Source organism: Sinocyclocheilus rhinocerous, unplaced genomic scaffold (assembly GCF_001515625.1).
Source record: "Sinocyclocheilus rhinocerous isolate Xijiao unplaced genomic scaffold, SAMN03320098_v1.1 scaffold831, whole genome shotgun sequence".
In the NCBI taxonomy this organism is placed as follows: Eukaryota; Metazoa; Chordata; class Actinopteri; order Cypriniformes; family Cyprinidae; genus Sinocyclocheilus; species Sinocyclocheilus rhinocerous.
This window is the reverse complement of record NW_015641020.1, coordinates 1,279,411-1,295,866: the sequence shown is the minus strand read 5'-3', so window position 1 is coordinate 1,295,866 and position 16,456 is coordinate 1,279,411.

The window sequence follows — 16,456 nt, the reverse complement described above, 5'->3', positions numbered from 1 at the left end:
CCTCGACGTATAACGGCGTGCTGACGGCCGTAGTGCTGTCAAAAAAACATGGCTGAAGTTTATATGATATGATACGTTTGATTTATCTCTCCTTCCTCACGCACGCGGCCATCCTCAGTCCTGCATCAGAATGACGTCAGGGCATATTAAAGTGGCAGAAGCCCCTCTTGTTCACCATCACACGATCTCAACTGCGCCGGATGATGGGGGAGCTTCTTTTATATCCCTGTTGTGCTAAGGCTTATTGGTTTGTTATTTGTATGGAAACGCGCATCTTTGGTACCCAGATTGCACTCATTCGCAGAAAACGGAAATCAAATCAGAGTTTTCAAATTTCCGTTGAATGCAACGTGTTACGTGCTGTTTCGTAGTTTAAGAAGTTTACTAGCAATTTCTGAATGACAACTGTTTCTATAAGTGTTTTTTTGTCTAATGGTAAAATAATATCATTGTATATATATACTGTGATGTCATAATATTTTCAGTAATATAATATTTTACCATTATTTCAAACCATATATTTTCTCAGAAAATATACTGAAGAAATACAGATTTTTCAGAAACAATTTTCACTTAGAAATTGCTAATAAATTTCACAATTAATAAAAAAAAACTGCAAGTAACATATTGAATTAAAGGTGAAATGTAATAGTGATGAATGGGGACATGCAAATTGGTTGATATTATGATTGAGAATAAACTATTGAAACAATGCACATTTTCTTTAAAAAAAAAAAGTACACTACATTACTAAACAGAATCAAACCAGTCAAATAATGTCAGTAAATTCAGTATTCTGATAATTATATCATGGCTCATGGAGACACAAATGTCACCTGACAATGACCTGTGTATTTTACAGGACTGTCAGATGGTTGCTATATGGTTACATTTACAAAATAGAAAGGAAACACAATACATTATTAATTAAATTATTTAAAATCATTAAATTTATGCAGAGTTAAAATTAACTCAGTAGACTCTAATTGTAAACTACATGACATGCAATTATTTCACAATCCTCCATCACTTAACATCAGTCTGAGAAAGCAGCCGTTTGATAAATGTATTAATCATTTAATAACTATAATCTTTGATTCTGCTCCAGCTGCACAAACTGCAGTACTAATATCTACACATGAATCAAGGACATTTAGGGAACATCTATTTCTTGTGGAAATATCTATTTTCTAATTCTGCTCTACAGTATGATGTGATGAGCATCACCATGGGCATCAGTGAGACCCAGCTGAAACACATCCAGTCAGTTACACAGAAATAGATCACATTCTAACTAGTCTCCAGACAACACTGAGGACGTTCAGGAGATCTTAAACTCATGCAGACTGGTCTCACCTTAATTTGAACTGAAGCTGAAGGCAGCAGGTGTGTCTAAATCTGTTAAAGCAGCGGAAACATCTGCTCTGGGCAGAAGAGGGATTCATTCCTCCTGCCTCTCACAGCATGAGGGAGACATTTACTGGCCTGCCTTGCCACAGTATCCCACCTTACAAGACCATACACACTAGAAAACAACAGAGGCAGTTCTCCAAATGCTCCACAGACAATGTATCTACAATGTGAGATCCAGAGTCAGCATGCACTATATATATATTAAAAAAAAATAATAAAATCCTGTTGTTTTTACTAAACAAAACTGGCAACTGTGGTTGCCATACAATTCTGTGAAAAAAGCAAACAACTTTTACAGTTTAAAACTGTAAAAAAAAATATTGTAAATACTTTGATCACAATTGCTTAAAATCATTTAAATTTCATTAAAATTACAATATTTTTGTTTTTCAGTGTGACTTTACTGGAATGACTGTATAAAGGTAATAACTGACAAAGTATTTAAAGTATTTGAAGCACTTGTGTTGATTAGAACAAACAAACAATCAAAACATTTTCACCCGTCTCTCCTTTTCTTTAAAAGAAAAAACAGAGATCCCACAGACTACTCAAGTTTGCCTGAGGAAGGTTGATTGACTGAAATGTTGCTCATTAAAATTTCTGTTATGATGAAAACCCGAGAAGTGTGTAGGATCTATATTTTTCTAGTTTATGTTGTAATTTCATCACCTACGATTGATTCAAATATGCAGGGCACTATATATTTTTTTAGGCTTAAAGAAAAACATTTAAACAATGTAAAGTTATATTCTGTGTACAACTTTGTTTACATAAAAACCCTAAAACAAATGTAAAAATGATTTAAACAGTTTTAAAGTTCAAACAACACACATTTTAATAAATAAATGAACAACTCTTCTGACGAAATTACAAGCTCTACATTTTTGCTTTTAAATCCTCCAAAAATCATCCCCATTTACCTTCATTGTAAATAATCCCTAATCTTCAGCCTTAATTTTTTTTAAAGGAAATGAAGAATGTCCAAAAAAAAAAAAAAATCTGCATTAACTTCCAAAGCTCTTTCATCCAAAAATGTCTATATTTAGAAAGATCTTTTTTTTTTTTTCAGAAGCTTGATTTGTTCCAGAATAGCTTCTGGAGAAATAGAATTTTAACAGTGCTAAAAACATCCGTCTCATGCGGTCCTTTGTTTTGGTCACATTTCTGTAATGACTGTTATGGCATTTTGCAAAAGTATCTTTTAACAGTCATGCTGGCAGCTTATCAGTGATGAAGACAAAGAAAAACATGCAAGTCAAGGGACGAGAAAAAGGGAGGACAGTGTTAGATGGATGCAAGGGGGTGAACAGAAAGGAGCAATTAGGTTGGGGAGGGGGAGGTTGACTATGATTGACGACACTATCCAAGATGGTGACAAGGAAGATACTGTCCGAGACAGAAACAAAGCTGTCTGATTTCACTAAGACATATTACTTTTATATCACATGTTTACTGCCCTAAACCAAAGACTGAGAGTTCAGAGCTGAAGACACATGCAGTTCTCAGTGGATAAGAATCAGCCATCAACGGTTATGGTCCACAGCAGAGAAGACTGACATACAGTATGTGCAGAGCTAGAGTTGATGTAGCCACACAACCTCTTTGATATTCGCAACACACAAGCATCGCACACACGTACACAGCGTTTGCCCGTTGGGGGTCATCTACAACAGGAGAGGAAACCCCTGGGGAGTTGTACATTCTATAAAGAAATATTCTGCAATGCTCTCTCTCTCTCTCATTTCTACTGAGGGACGTTTGATCTGTCTCATTCTCAGTAAGTGACCGGTGAGAAGAATCTTTGATGTGACTTATAAGATCCTCTCTTGCTGTCAGCTCCCCAGAGGACGAGGGGGCTTTGTTTCACAAAGATGCTTCAAACATGCATGCACACATTCTTACAGATTGCACACCCTCAACAATTCATCCACCCTCACGCTCTCATTGTAATCTAATAGCTTTTTTGTGTGTGCATACAATCATCATTGCTCTTATACAATGGTAATGTAAAGATTGAATTTATAAACTCAGTGGGCAGGGTCTTTTGGATGTTTCAAGTCATCATGATCTTCCATCTGTGTTTTGACAAATATCATTTGCAACCTACAGAGGCAGTTACCAAACTTTCTGATTGCCAAATGACTAAATGTATATACATTGTTTACCATATACAGGAAATCTCCACAATAGAAAATACTGCCTGTGTGTGTGAATCTATCAAGAACATATCCATGTCATATTTTACCCCAAAACCAAAAGAATTAGTATCATTAAGATTCTTATGCTGTTGTTTCTTTTTTTTGGCATTATTTGCACGTTATTGAAATGAAAATAATGTAAATTATTATTATTATTAGTAGTAGTAGTAGTAGTAGTAGTAGTATTAAGGTATAGCAATTTAATTATGAAATGGAAATTTTGTATAATAAAAATATAATTCTGGTGAACATAAATTAAAGTACAGATAAATGCACTTAATTTAAATGAAAATAATGTATAATAATAATAATAATAATAATAATAATAATAAAAACAGGCTTAATTTTCTTTATGTTTACATTTTAATTTTGGGGTGAAATATAAAAGGCTTTTTTTGTGAAATTCACCCATACTGTATACAGATTAATTTTTATATTTTAGAATAAAATACCATTTACAGTCAGATCCGACAACATTCTCAATAGTTTATTGGTAATGAAATCACTGATGTAATTATCATGCTGCTGGGAGTCAGAATACAGGGTCAGCTGCAGTTCAGCGACCCTCCGGAGAAGAGGTCAAGAGGCATCAATTGCAGGATGAGTTCAGGGTTTAAGAGAGATTTAATGTTGGGCCCACTCTGCTGTCTGGGACCAGGTTTTCTAATCACTTAGTCACCGTCTTCCACATTATCTGCCATCCAACATGTTCACCAAAAACAACATATGTATTGTTGAAACAGTGAGATCCTGTAAAAGCAGTCAGTTATTCTACACACGAGGGAAATGTTTTTCTTTCTTTCAGTTTCAACAAGCAATGGCTCCCTGGAACAACACTCTCACCCCCGTGTCTATGTTCACCAGTCACGCTTCAAATGCCTCACAAATGCGATTGAGTCAAAGCGTATGCAAGGAGGTGCTGCCGTATCACACGTACACACACTCACACACAGACTGGCATGAGAACATGAACAGGCATATAAAGATCACACACCCAGAGCTGCATGTGTTTGAACGTGTGAGCATCACACTTTCCGATCAACACGTGGGACTAAATTCTTCTTTACACCCCGGTGGTAGTGACGCATCACAGAACGGTGTCGGTTGAAAATGTAATCTATCTTTAAGCATGAACTTCATCAGGCTTTCATTACCTTGCTGATGGCAAATTTGTTTTAGACAGACAATCTGACAGTTCTCTTCTCACAGTATTTGAATGGTGGGGTGACACCTGTATAGCAGCAACTGTCAAGACACATTCAGGGATGTGCGTGACATATTCAGTGAAATTGCACGTTTAATGAAAGTAAATTGTCTGGTGACTGATAAAATTAGGAAGATGGCATGACATTAATATGATAGAAATACGGTAGCTTATGTAAGAGCATTTGAGACACAAGTTAATGAAGACTGGATTCATACTGAGTAAGACCATGTGTGATGAAATGCTATAATTAACCTGAATGTTAAACAAATGCAGTGCCAATTAGTCAATAGTTTAATTGTGTTAGTAACCGTGATGTTCTTATGATTTAATTGTGGGGTATAGTAATTACATTATATGTATGTTTGTATTACCTGAGCTAGATTTTAAATGGCGCTTGCCTATGAAAAACTGCCGCAATGCTTGAGTGTTAAACCTTAGCAAATAAATAGCCATGCTATATGTGAATGCTGGGTTTTATTGAGTGGTTATTAGTATGTTGTTCCAAGGACATCAAAGCGATTCCTTTGGCAGAAAGAACTTTTAATTTTACAACTGAATCGCATCTCTCAACATCAACACTGGTATTAAACTGACTTGAACTGAATATCAACATTGCTGCCTTTTGTAGATCTGCTTATAGCTGAATTGAACTAATTTCAATTCAATGAATTTCAGACGGTTATTGATCTTAACTAAACCTAAGCTGAACTGACTTGAGATAATTAATGACACTATTCTCTCTTAGAGCTACTTTACAGCAGAATTTGAATTGTCTCAACTGATTCTGATGTTTTCCTGTTTATCTCTATGAAGCTACTTTAACACGATCTGTATTGCATAAAGCACTAAAGAAGTTGACTTGACCTGACTTAAAGGGATGGTTCACACAAAAAATGAAAATTCTGTCATCATTTACTCACCCTCAAGTTGTTCCAAACCTGTATGAGTTTATTTCTTCTGTTGAAAGCAAAATAACATATTTTGAAGAATCTGGTAACCAAACAGTTGATGGTAGCCATTGACATCCATAGTATTTTTTTTCCATACTATGGCAATGACTACCGTCAACTGTTTGGTTACCAAGATTCTTTAAAATAACTATGGAAGTCAATGTGAACCCTGTTCTGTCAGCTGAATATCATTATCAAAAAAGTTCAGTATAATCGTTAGTGCCACTGGTCAACTGCAGCTGTCACAGTTGCCAAGTGATGAGGAATTCTCAATAGACTAGACCATAAGCAATGCTTGGTTCGAACTTCATGGACTTCGAAGGCATGTCCTTAGAAGTTTGTGATCTTCTAAGGATGCAGCTCCTGAACTTGGACACAACTATTTTAGCTAACTATATTAACATCCACACCAACCCACGTTAATGTTCTGTTTATTATAAGCATGCGTGCAGTTATGGCATAGCTACCACTTTAAATGCTTGAGCACTTATATCAGAATGGATTCTGATTGGCTGTTTTTTTTTATTTTTTATTGTTAATCAGCTGGGAAAACATTGTTCTGAAAGTGATTCCAACAATATCATTCCCCTGTGCTGTTATAGCTGTGGTGTGGGACTCCAATATTCTAATAGAATTAAAACGTTTATAATTATCTTTATCATTTTAGTTATTGCCCTTGGTGCAAATGGACCTTTATTCATGACACTGGACTGCACACTAGTAAAATATAAATAGTAAGTATGTTTCTAAGCAGAGATAAAAACATACTATAAAGTTTGCAGTCGCCTCCAAGGCAAATTGTTGGATTTCTCTACAAGAGCTTGGATGAAACGACACAGGTTCTTTTATCTTGCTGGAAATACATAATGTTCATTACATTCAAGGCCGTTTGGGTCGACAAAACCATAATGGAGACACTTTATTGTGCAGTCTTAAGAGTGCCTTATCTTAATGTGATTAGTGCAAGTAGGACACATTCCTGGATCAACATTCTTGTTGGTCCTGGAACAACATTTGCATCAACCAATCAGATTTTAGGGATCGTTTTACGTTTATAATTATCTTTATCATTTTAGTTATTGCCCTTGGTGCAAATGGACCTTTATTCATGACACTGGACTGCACACTAGTAAAATATAAATAGTAAGTATGTTTCTAAGCAGAGATAAAAACATACTATAAAGTTTGCAGTCGCCTCCAAGGCAAATTGTTGGATTTCTCTACAAGAGCTTGGATGAAACGACACAGGTTCTTTTATCTTGCTGGAAATACATAATGTTCATTACATTCAAGGCCATTTGGGTCGACAAAACCATAATGGAGACACTTTATTGTGCAGTCTTAAGAGTGCCTTATCTTAATGTGATTCCGGCAAGTAGGACACATTCCTGGATCAACATTCTTGTTGGTCCTGGAACAACATTTGCATCAACCAATCAGATTTTAGGGATCGTTTTAGGACCTACAGTATCATTTCCTTGTGATTTTAAGGAGTCGTTAATGGGTAAGACTGGGTTAGTTTCTTTTCTGAAATGTTGTTTTTTCTGGACAAACAAAATCTCCAGGAACACATTGTACTTGGCAAAACTGCAGTCTTCAGTCTCTAGCCAGGTGAGCACATGTCTCCTCTCTGTCCTTCTAAAATCTTAGTTACATATCTCTGAGTTCTACCAGTCTGAGGGCATTTCCAATAGCTTCAAACAAGCAGCCATCAGGTGTCCATGAGTCAATACCACCTGGCAGGGTCACAGGGCAGTCACCACAGGCAAGAAAACGGGCATCCCACTGTGCCCTACTCTCTCCTGCCATTCTCTCTTTGTTCCTCTTTCTCAGCTTGCATGACAAGAAACAGATTAATATAGCAGCTCTAACAGGACGAGGTGGGACACGCTTCTATAGTGCATGTGTGCGCGTGTCTCGCACTTTCCTGGCATCTGTTCATAATTGAAGCCCATATGAGATCTGGGCATGAGGAAAATAGACAGAGTTAGAAGGGGAGAAAAGGATACCGGATACATCCACCTGCCCTCAATATACACTCATGGGGGAAAAGAAAAGGATGGAGGGGGAATGAGTGAAGGAGATACAAAGAAAATGGAGAAGTAGAGGCACAGAAGAGAGATGAGATAAACAGGGAGGAAGAGAGGAAAAACAAATACTAGAAAATCCTTTTTCATGGCCATTTTTCGTACTGATTATGCATATATGTGAAACAGTGGGTGTACGGCAGTAGTGACTCGTGTATGCATTTTACATACAGCATGAGCAATGTTTTCTTGTGTGGGCCCTGAACAAATGGCTTTAAGAAAATGAGACTCTTAAAATAAGTCTCTTAATTATGGAAGCTATTTCCACCTTATGAGGTAATTATGAGAAAACAAAAAGAAGGTCACATTGACAATGTTTTCAGACCTGTAGATTGTTACAGCGTTGCACTTTCTCCTTAGTTTGGTTCGCTTTCACAAGGCAACATTTAAAAGTGTATCAAAACGTGACACATGCAAGTCACATGTGAGTAAGACATGAGTAATTCTGTCATGAATCCAGTCTATGAACTTCCGTTCACCTCTCCATCCCAGTCCTCTGAAGAAACAGGAAGCAAGAGTTTGAACACACCAGCAGTTTGAATGTAGGCCACCGTGATGTTCTAACATACTGATTGATGCTAATCATGATGACTGGTGTTGTCTCCCGCTTTCATTTCAATTTATGACAGAGTAACTGGATGCTGTACATTGTTTAAGCATTTCTGTCGGTGGGTGTGTGCGTTTGTTCACACAGCTCCTCTTTAAATAGAGAACAATTTCACAGGTTATTAAATCAGCTCATCCTGCTCTTTACATAGTGCTGATTCCTGTAATTAACCATAATCATTTATTTATTTGTTTATATAGTTAGTTATTTCATCCAGTGCATTTGTAAGTGAGATGCATTATTTGCATATTAAAGACGCAAATGCAAATTCAGAGTAGGCTAAATAATGAAGCAATGGCCTAAAATAAGTCATGACGAACTCAATGATTTCAGCGCTGCGTTCATTTAAATACACAAAAAAAGCAAAGGGATCCTTGCATGGAGGGATGAAAGGGAATGTGGATGATCTAAGGGAAAGGGACATAAAAATATACAGGACAAACTAAAAGACAGATGAGGTAAGATTAGTTCAAACCGAGATATCATTGGGCACAATAAACAATCATCTGCCATAAGCACTTGGAGAACTCTTTACCATCACACTTATCGCTGTGTAATCTAAGATGTCAATATTTCTTTAAACACAACAACAATCCCTCTGACTTTGACCAGCAGTTTCAGATAGGCTATTTATCTAGCTATTACAGTTATCTCCAAATGTACTCTGCTGTGAATGCCAAATAGAATAACCTGCATGTTGCATGACAGGATAATGTTATCACAAATTGCAATATGTGATGTTATTAAAAGATATAAACTTTAAACTTCATTTAAAGGTGAAGTGTGTATTGCACGAGTCAATAGCAGTAAATAGAACTGTCCAAACAGTAGTTCCACCAATTCAGTCTATAGGTATTATCTGTGCTGGTATAGCACAGCAGCAAGCATATTTAAATTGAGTCATTGTCATTCTTTTCAGATCATATCCTTTCTATGTAAATTTGGCTCATTATAGATTAATTAACAAAGACTCTTATTAATAAAAGTCAGTGCCATATTCGTCTAGCACAATTACTGTTATTAGTGCTTGCATAAAGGCAATGACAATTTCTTTATAAGAGATGCTTGTGTACATTTTCTATTGATCATGGCAGAATTCATTCATCAAAAAATGTTCAGATGACATCTTGTAGTTGCAATTTTATTTGGCTAATAATTAGATTAATAAACTAGAATTGTGATTCTGATTCATTGATCAAGAATAATTTTTAAATATTTTATTACACTTTCTGAATCCACAAAAAAATTGTGTAGAAATTTTCACTTTTTCCTGAATTTCACAAATAATTACAAAGAAACAGCAAGTAACATGTTGAATCAAATTTGAAACTTTGAGTAGAAAGACTGAAAGACTGAAATTGTATTCTTGTAAAACATACCTCTTTTTTTTTTTTTAAATGATAGTTGTACAATGATGGGCCAAACTTATTACAATTAAAGTAAAACAAGAACATGTTTAAGGTGGCAGTGTTAAAAATCTTGATAACACTTTAGAATAGGGAACACTAATTCACTTTTAACTACGACTTTTCCCTCAATAAACTCCTACTTTGCTGCTTATTAATAGTTAAAAAGGTAGTTGTTACGTTTAGGTATGGGGTCAGATTAAGGGATCTAGAATAAAGTAATGCAGAATAAGGCATTAATATGTGCTTTATGAGTACTTACTGTATAAACAGCCAATATGCTAGTAATATGCATGCTAATAAGCAACTAGTTAATAGTGAGTCCTTAAAATAAAGTGTTACCAATCTTCTTCGTAAATGAATCAGAATCCAACACAATCTCATGGCAGTTCATAACTATTTTACGTTTTGGTGAATTGATGGTTTTGGTCTGATTCACACTTACAAATTCATACAAAATCACCACCTTGTAAAATAGCTACACTTTCCTGTGAGATTAGGTTGTCAGAATCATGATTCTAGATGAATCAATGAAATAATGTCGCACTTACAAGTAATTTGACTACAGGGTTTGCTCCAAAGGGCACAGTAAACCTGCCATATCAAATGGATGGTTATACAACACACAAAATATACAATATATGATATACAATGTACAATACTGTACACCTCCAGGGTGCAATGCTGTAGGTGAAGAGTGCAACTCCACTGAGCAGAATAAATAAAGCAGATAGAGTCTAGCTGCAGGATCCAGTGCAACAAAACAAGCATCAGTGATCCCGAAGGTGCAAAATATTCTCTCGAATATCATTTTATGAGGATGTGAATCTATCCAGATGGATATTTTTACAGAAGCAAAAGTTCTGTTTGAGTTTTGTGGTGCGCTTATGGAACCAGCTTAACAAGGCAAGGACAAACAGCAGTGGGAATCTGCCCTGAAGGGGGCTCAGTGAAAATCAGCGTATCTTGTTCTTCTCTCCTTTTTTTCGACTTTTTATCAGAATAAACAAGGTGTTGATTGTTGCCCAGCAGTGCTGCTGAAGTCTGTCTCCAAATCCGTGACTGCATCTCTGAGTGTTTTGTGTGTATTAATACAGTATAGGGTTGGTGTTCGGGGGGTTGTGTGCATGTTTATGTGCATGAATGGATGTGTATGTGGATGAATATGAATGTGGAAGTTTCATGGACAATGTTAGCAACATCCTCATGACCAAAATCTGCCCACTGCCCCAGGAAACAATACAGCCTCTCTCTCCTCTTTTAATTAACCTTGTTAATGAAAGTCAATGAAACTATTTGGAAGAAAGGGACTGAGAGGCTGTCATTTATATATATATATATATATATTTTTAAACAATGATAATGTCTTGCTTGAGAGGCTGCATCTGAACTTCAAGAGGTTCTCTTAAGACCCTCATAGCCCATCAATTGTCTCTGAAAAATCGATTCAGATTCTGCTGGAATTTATCTTAGAGATGGTGAGAACTCAACAGGGATGTCATTATTTCTGTCTGCAGCACAGGCTGAGGCTGGTCAGATGATGTAAATGATGGCCTCCTGCAAACAGCCTCTTAAAAATAAGATGAATCAGTCTGTTTTTCTAAGCCTAGCCCTGAGATATGTCACTCAGTATGAGGAGAGCGTCACCTGGCAACCATCCAAATATCCTTAGAACCACAAGATGGGTTGCATAGCAATATGAAATTGTCACTACAGAGACAACAGCTGGCTGACTGCTGTATCACCAACCACCAATATATATAGACTGCAGTGTGTCTATATATATTTTTTTAAATATATACTTATTAACACTACTTATTATTAACTAATTAACACTTATTCACAAAGGATGCATTAAACTGATCAAAAGACATGTATATTACAAAAGATTTATATTTCAAGTAAATGCAGTTCTTTTGAACTTTCTATTTATCAAATAATCTGGGAAAAAAAGTATCATAGTTTCCATGAAAATATGAAGCAGCACACCTGTTTTCAACACTGATAATAAGTAATGTTACTTGAGAACAAAATAAGCATATTTGAATTATTTCTGAAGGATCACGTGACACTAATTGTTGCTGAAAATTCCGCTTTCTCAACATAGCAAAAATTGAAAATATATTAAAATACAAAATAATTATTTTCAATTGTAATAATATTTCTGTTCTTCCTTTTAGTTTGATAACATAAATCCAGCTTTAATAAGTATACGAGAATTCTTTTAAAAGCATTTAAAGAATCTACTCAATCAACTACTTTGAAAAAGAAGATAACATTTTGGATTAACTAGTAAAATCTTTCATTATAAACATTCCTGTGGCATTTCTAAGCAAGTAAGCGCTACAGGTCTGTTCACCACTGAACTTTTCAAAATGAAGCTGGTGGATAAATCCTGTCAATTTGCATGAGTTGCCTTTGAAGCAGGATGGAGATGAGCCTAATGAGCTTTGCTAATTACTGTGCTGATCACTGTCCCTATCTTTTTCTTGCTGTCTCTAACATCTTCCTTTTTCATCATATAGGCACTTTGTGCAAACGGTGCATTTCAGTGCTTAGATCCGAGTACATTACTGGAATCTCCAATGCACTCAGTGTGCGTGCCTTCATCTCCAGCATAATTTAAATGCTTGTGAAGGCCAAATTTTACAGGGAAGGTTCTGAAGATTTAAATTTTAAAAACAAATTTCCATAAACCGTCTAAATCTTCATAACCTATCTTTGTACAAAGCCTCTGAGCAAAGGGTAAGGTTGCTCTCGTCCATAAAAAGATTTTTATGAAGTTTATGAGGCTTCCATAATGGCATTACTTTAAACATGATTTTCCTTTGTTTCTACAAGATGATTTTCTGTGGTAATCAAGGGGTTAAGTTTTGGCTGCTGCACATGGCCCAATTATTCCCTGCTGGTAGACAATTTAGCTACAATCTAAACCTGAAAGCCTCTTTCTCCATCGACAGCCTTTAATACGGATCCTGATTTCTTTGTATAAATGTGTTATACAAACTTGCAATGATCACTGAAAACCAGCCATAATGTTTTTATTTTGTGGCAATATACACATACCACAATCAAATGCCCCATTGGCAGCTGTGAATATTAAGTCAGCACATGTTTAGCTTTATTGATTGATTGACAGACAACAGACCAACAAAGGAATATACTATAGCGAGAATTATACTAAAGTAAGTTTTAATAGTATATATTCTATCCCTTATCATTGCAAAGTCATCACAAAATTATATGGATTTATGCTGATACTGTCCAAAACAGTTGTACGGTCATGGCATTTAAAAACTGGGAGGGATTGGCTCAAAAACTTCTGCCATCTTTGCTCATGGGAACCACAGATTTCAAATCCTGCACCATCTGCAGCAACTGCCATTGAGACGAATGGGAATGCCAATGGAACTGTCTCCGGGGATTTTCTTGGTGGAAATTGACAGCATGACACACATGATAGCAATCGATAGCAATTGATCTTAAAGGGTTACTTCACCCACAAATGAAAACTGTCACAATCTTTCTTCTGTGGAACACAAAAGGAGAAATTCTGCACATTTACATTTTTGCATTAACTGTATGTCAAAATGACTTACAATAGAGGATCAAAAGCAATTCACCACAGAGCCAACCATATTCATAATTTGTTGTTGTTGTTTTGGACCCCATTGACTTTCTGTATAACAGAAACATAAGACCTTTTAAGAACTATTTTCATTGCATGGACAAAATAAGATATTCTGAAAAAATATCTTCTTTTGTGTACCAAAGAAGAAAGTAAGCCATACAGGTTTGAAACAACATGAGGGTAAATTATTACCAAATAAATAAATAAAAATTTTGGTGTGACCCTTTAAGTTGAAGTTATAGCATTGCAAATGTGAGTGGTGAGCAAGATGACATAATACCATATACAGCTAAGAGGCTACTATTGATTCATCAGCTTTGTTTCCCACCAATGAAGTTTCAAAAGACAGACGTTTGTGTGGTATTAAGCTCAAAGCCCAGAGTCAGAAAGACAGCCAAGTATCTATCAACAGCTTGATCCCTGCTGATAACCGGTATCATCTCTTGCTCTGACACTCCCTGACTTGGCAAAAGTAAGAGTTCGAGAAACTTACAGTGCATCCTCAAGCACTCAATTTCCACATAACAATAAACCAAGAAAGCTGATCTCAGACCAAAGCTACGCCAATCACACACCATGTGCTAAAACAATCCACTGAATCGGAATCAGCTATTGGCACCATGTTGTTTCTGCTGCAGAGCTCATGTGGTGCTCTCTCTCAAACCTGCTGTTACCAGAGGTCAGGGTTGTCTCCTGAACTCTGCGAGGGTTCTTTATAATTTAACGGCATACAGGGGGCTGCATCCACACACCTGCCGCACTCGCACACAAAGAGAGAGTGAGCGAGAGAACCTCATTTTTGATCTATTATTGAAGCTTTGTATTTGAGAAAGCTGTCTATGTTGAAGGATGAAGATTTATGCATGCATCGTGGAATTCACAATGCTGAGGATGTCTTTCAAAGGATGAATACATTGCACATGTTGCAAAATATATACAGTAATCACTTGTTAAAACAGAATACATGAATGTGGTCATGGAATCAAAGTAGCAGAATAGAATAGAATAGAATATAATAGAATAGAATAGTGTTTTTTTCAAAATATCTTCTTTTTGTGTTCCATGAGGTTGGGTAAATGATGACCATTTTCGTTTTTGGGTGAGCTATCGCTTTAATAGATGTTATTAAAGCTTGTTGCCTTTTGATTAGAAGAGAGAGGATTCTGGTGAAACCTGGCAAAGACGCGGACAGGCTGCAGGAGGAATTGCTTCAATGGAAACTAGTGTTTGGGTTAGAAAGCCTTGACAGAGACAGCCACAGTGCATCAAGTGCATGTGTTAATAAAATGTTTCATGGCTGTGCTGTTCTGCTTGTCATTTTGTCTACTGTAAGGGGCTAAATAGCGCTAGTGAGAAAATAAATCCATTTCGCTGGACTCTGAAACACATACTGTACATCACTCTGCGACTGCCTCATTCCTACACACACACGCACGCACGCACGCGCGCGCACACACACACACACACACAAAGAACATTATGCAGCCTATTAAGAGAACTTGCCAAACTTGACAGAATTTGCCAAACAATAGTATGCAAACTAGCACACAGATAATGCAGACACAAGCACACAAACATCATCTTATACACTAATACTGACACAGAGGTTCAAGTGGGTCAGGCTTTGCCAACATTTTGGGGACCAAATCTCCCCACAGTAAAATATGAAATCACCTACATGACAGGGACCAGCCAACAGCCCTCATATGGAAAACTACTGACAAAACATACTGTAAAAAAAATTAAAAATGGTTTGTGTGAGTATAAACATAAAAAACACAATGGTCAATGGAAATTTCTAAGAAAAATACCATATTTACTGTATAATATACATATTTTCAAACCTAAATCTAACCCTTACACAAAACTCCTTTACACTTGTGTACATGGAGTTTGGAAAGTACAGAAGGCATGAAAATGGTTTAATTGACTGCAGTTAGAATGTTTACATCATCAAGAATCTTACATTAATCAAGGACAGGTTTTTTTTTTTTTTATGTCATTTTAGACAGACGTTTGTGTGGTATTAAGCTCAAAGCCCAGAGTCAGAAAGACAGCCAAGTATCTATCAACAGCTTGATCCCTGCTGATAACCGGTATCATCTCTTGCTCTGACACTCCCTGACTTGGCAAAAGTAAGAGTTCGAGAAACTTACAGTGCATCCTCAAGCACTCAATTTCCACATAACAATAAACCAAGAAAGCTGATCTCAGACCAAAGCTACGCCAATCACACACCATGTGCTAAAACAATCCACTGAATCGGAATCAGCTATTGGCACCATGTTGTTTCTGCTGCAGAGCTCATGTGGTGCTCTCTCTCAAACCTGCTGTTACCAGAGGTCAGGGTTGTCTCCTGGACTCTGCGAGGGCTCTTTATAATTTAACGGCATACAGGGGGCTGCATCCACACACCCGCCGCACTCGCACACAAAGAGAGAGTGAGCGAGAGAACCTCATTTTTGATCTATTATTGAAGCTTTGTATTTGAGAAAGCTGTCTATGTTGAAGGATGAAGATTTATGCATGCATCGTGGAATTCACAATGTTGAGGATGTCTTTCAAAGGATGAATACATTGCACATGTTGCAAAATATATACAGTAATCACTTGTTAAAACAGAATACATGAATGTGGTCATGGAATCAAAGTAGCAGAATAGAATAGAATAGAATAGAATAGTGTTTTTTTCAAAATATCTTCTTTTTGTGTTCCATGAGGTTGGGTAAATGATGACCATTTTCGTTTTTGGGTGAGCTATCGCTTTAATAGATGTTATTAAAGCTTGTTGCCTTTTGATTAGAAGAGAGAGGATTCTGGTGAAACCTGGCAAAGACGCGGACAGGTTGCAGGAGGAATTGCTTCAATGGAAACTAGTGTTTGGGTTAGAAAGCCTTGACAGAGACAGCCACAGTGCATCAAGTGCATGCGGTTTTAATGCTATGATGCTTTATGGT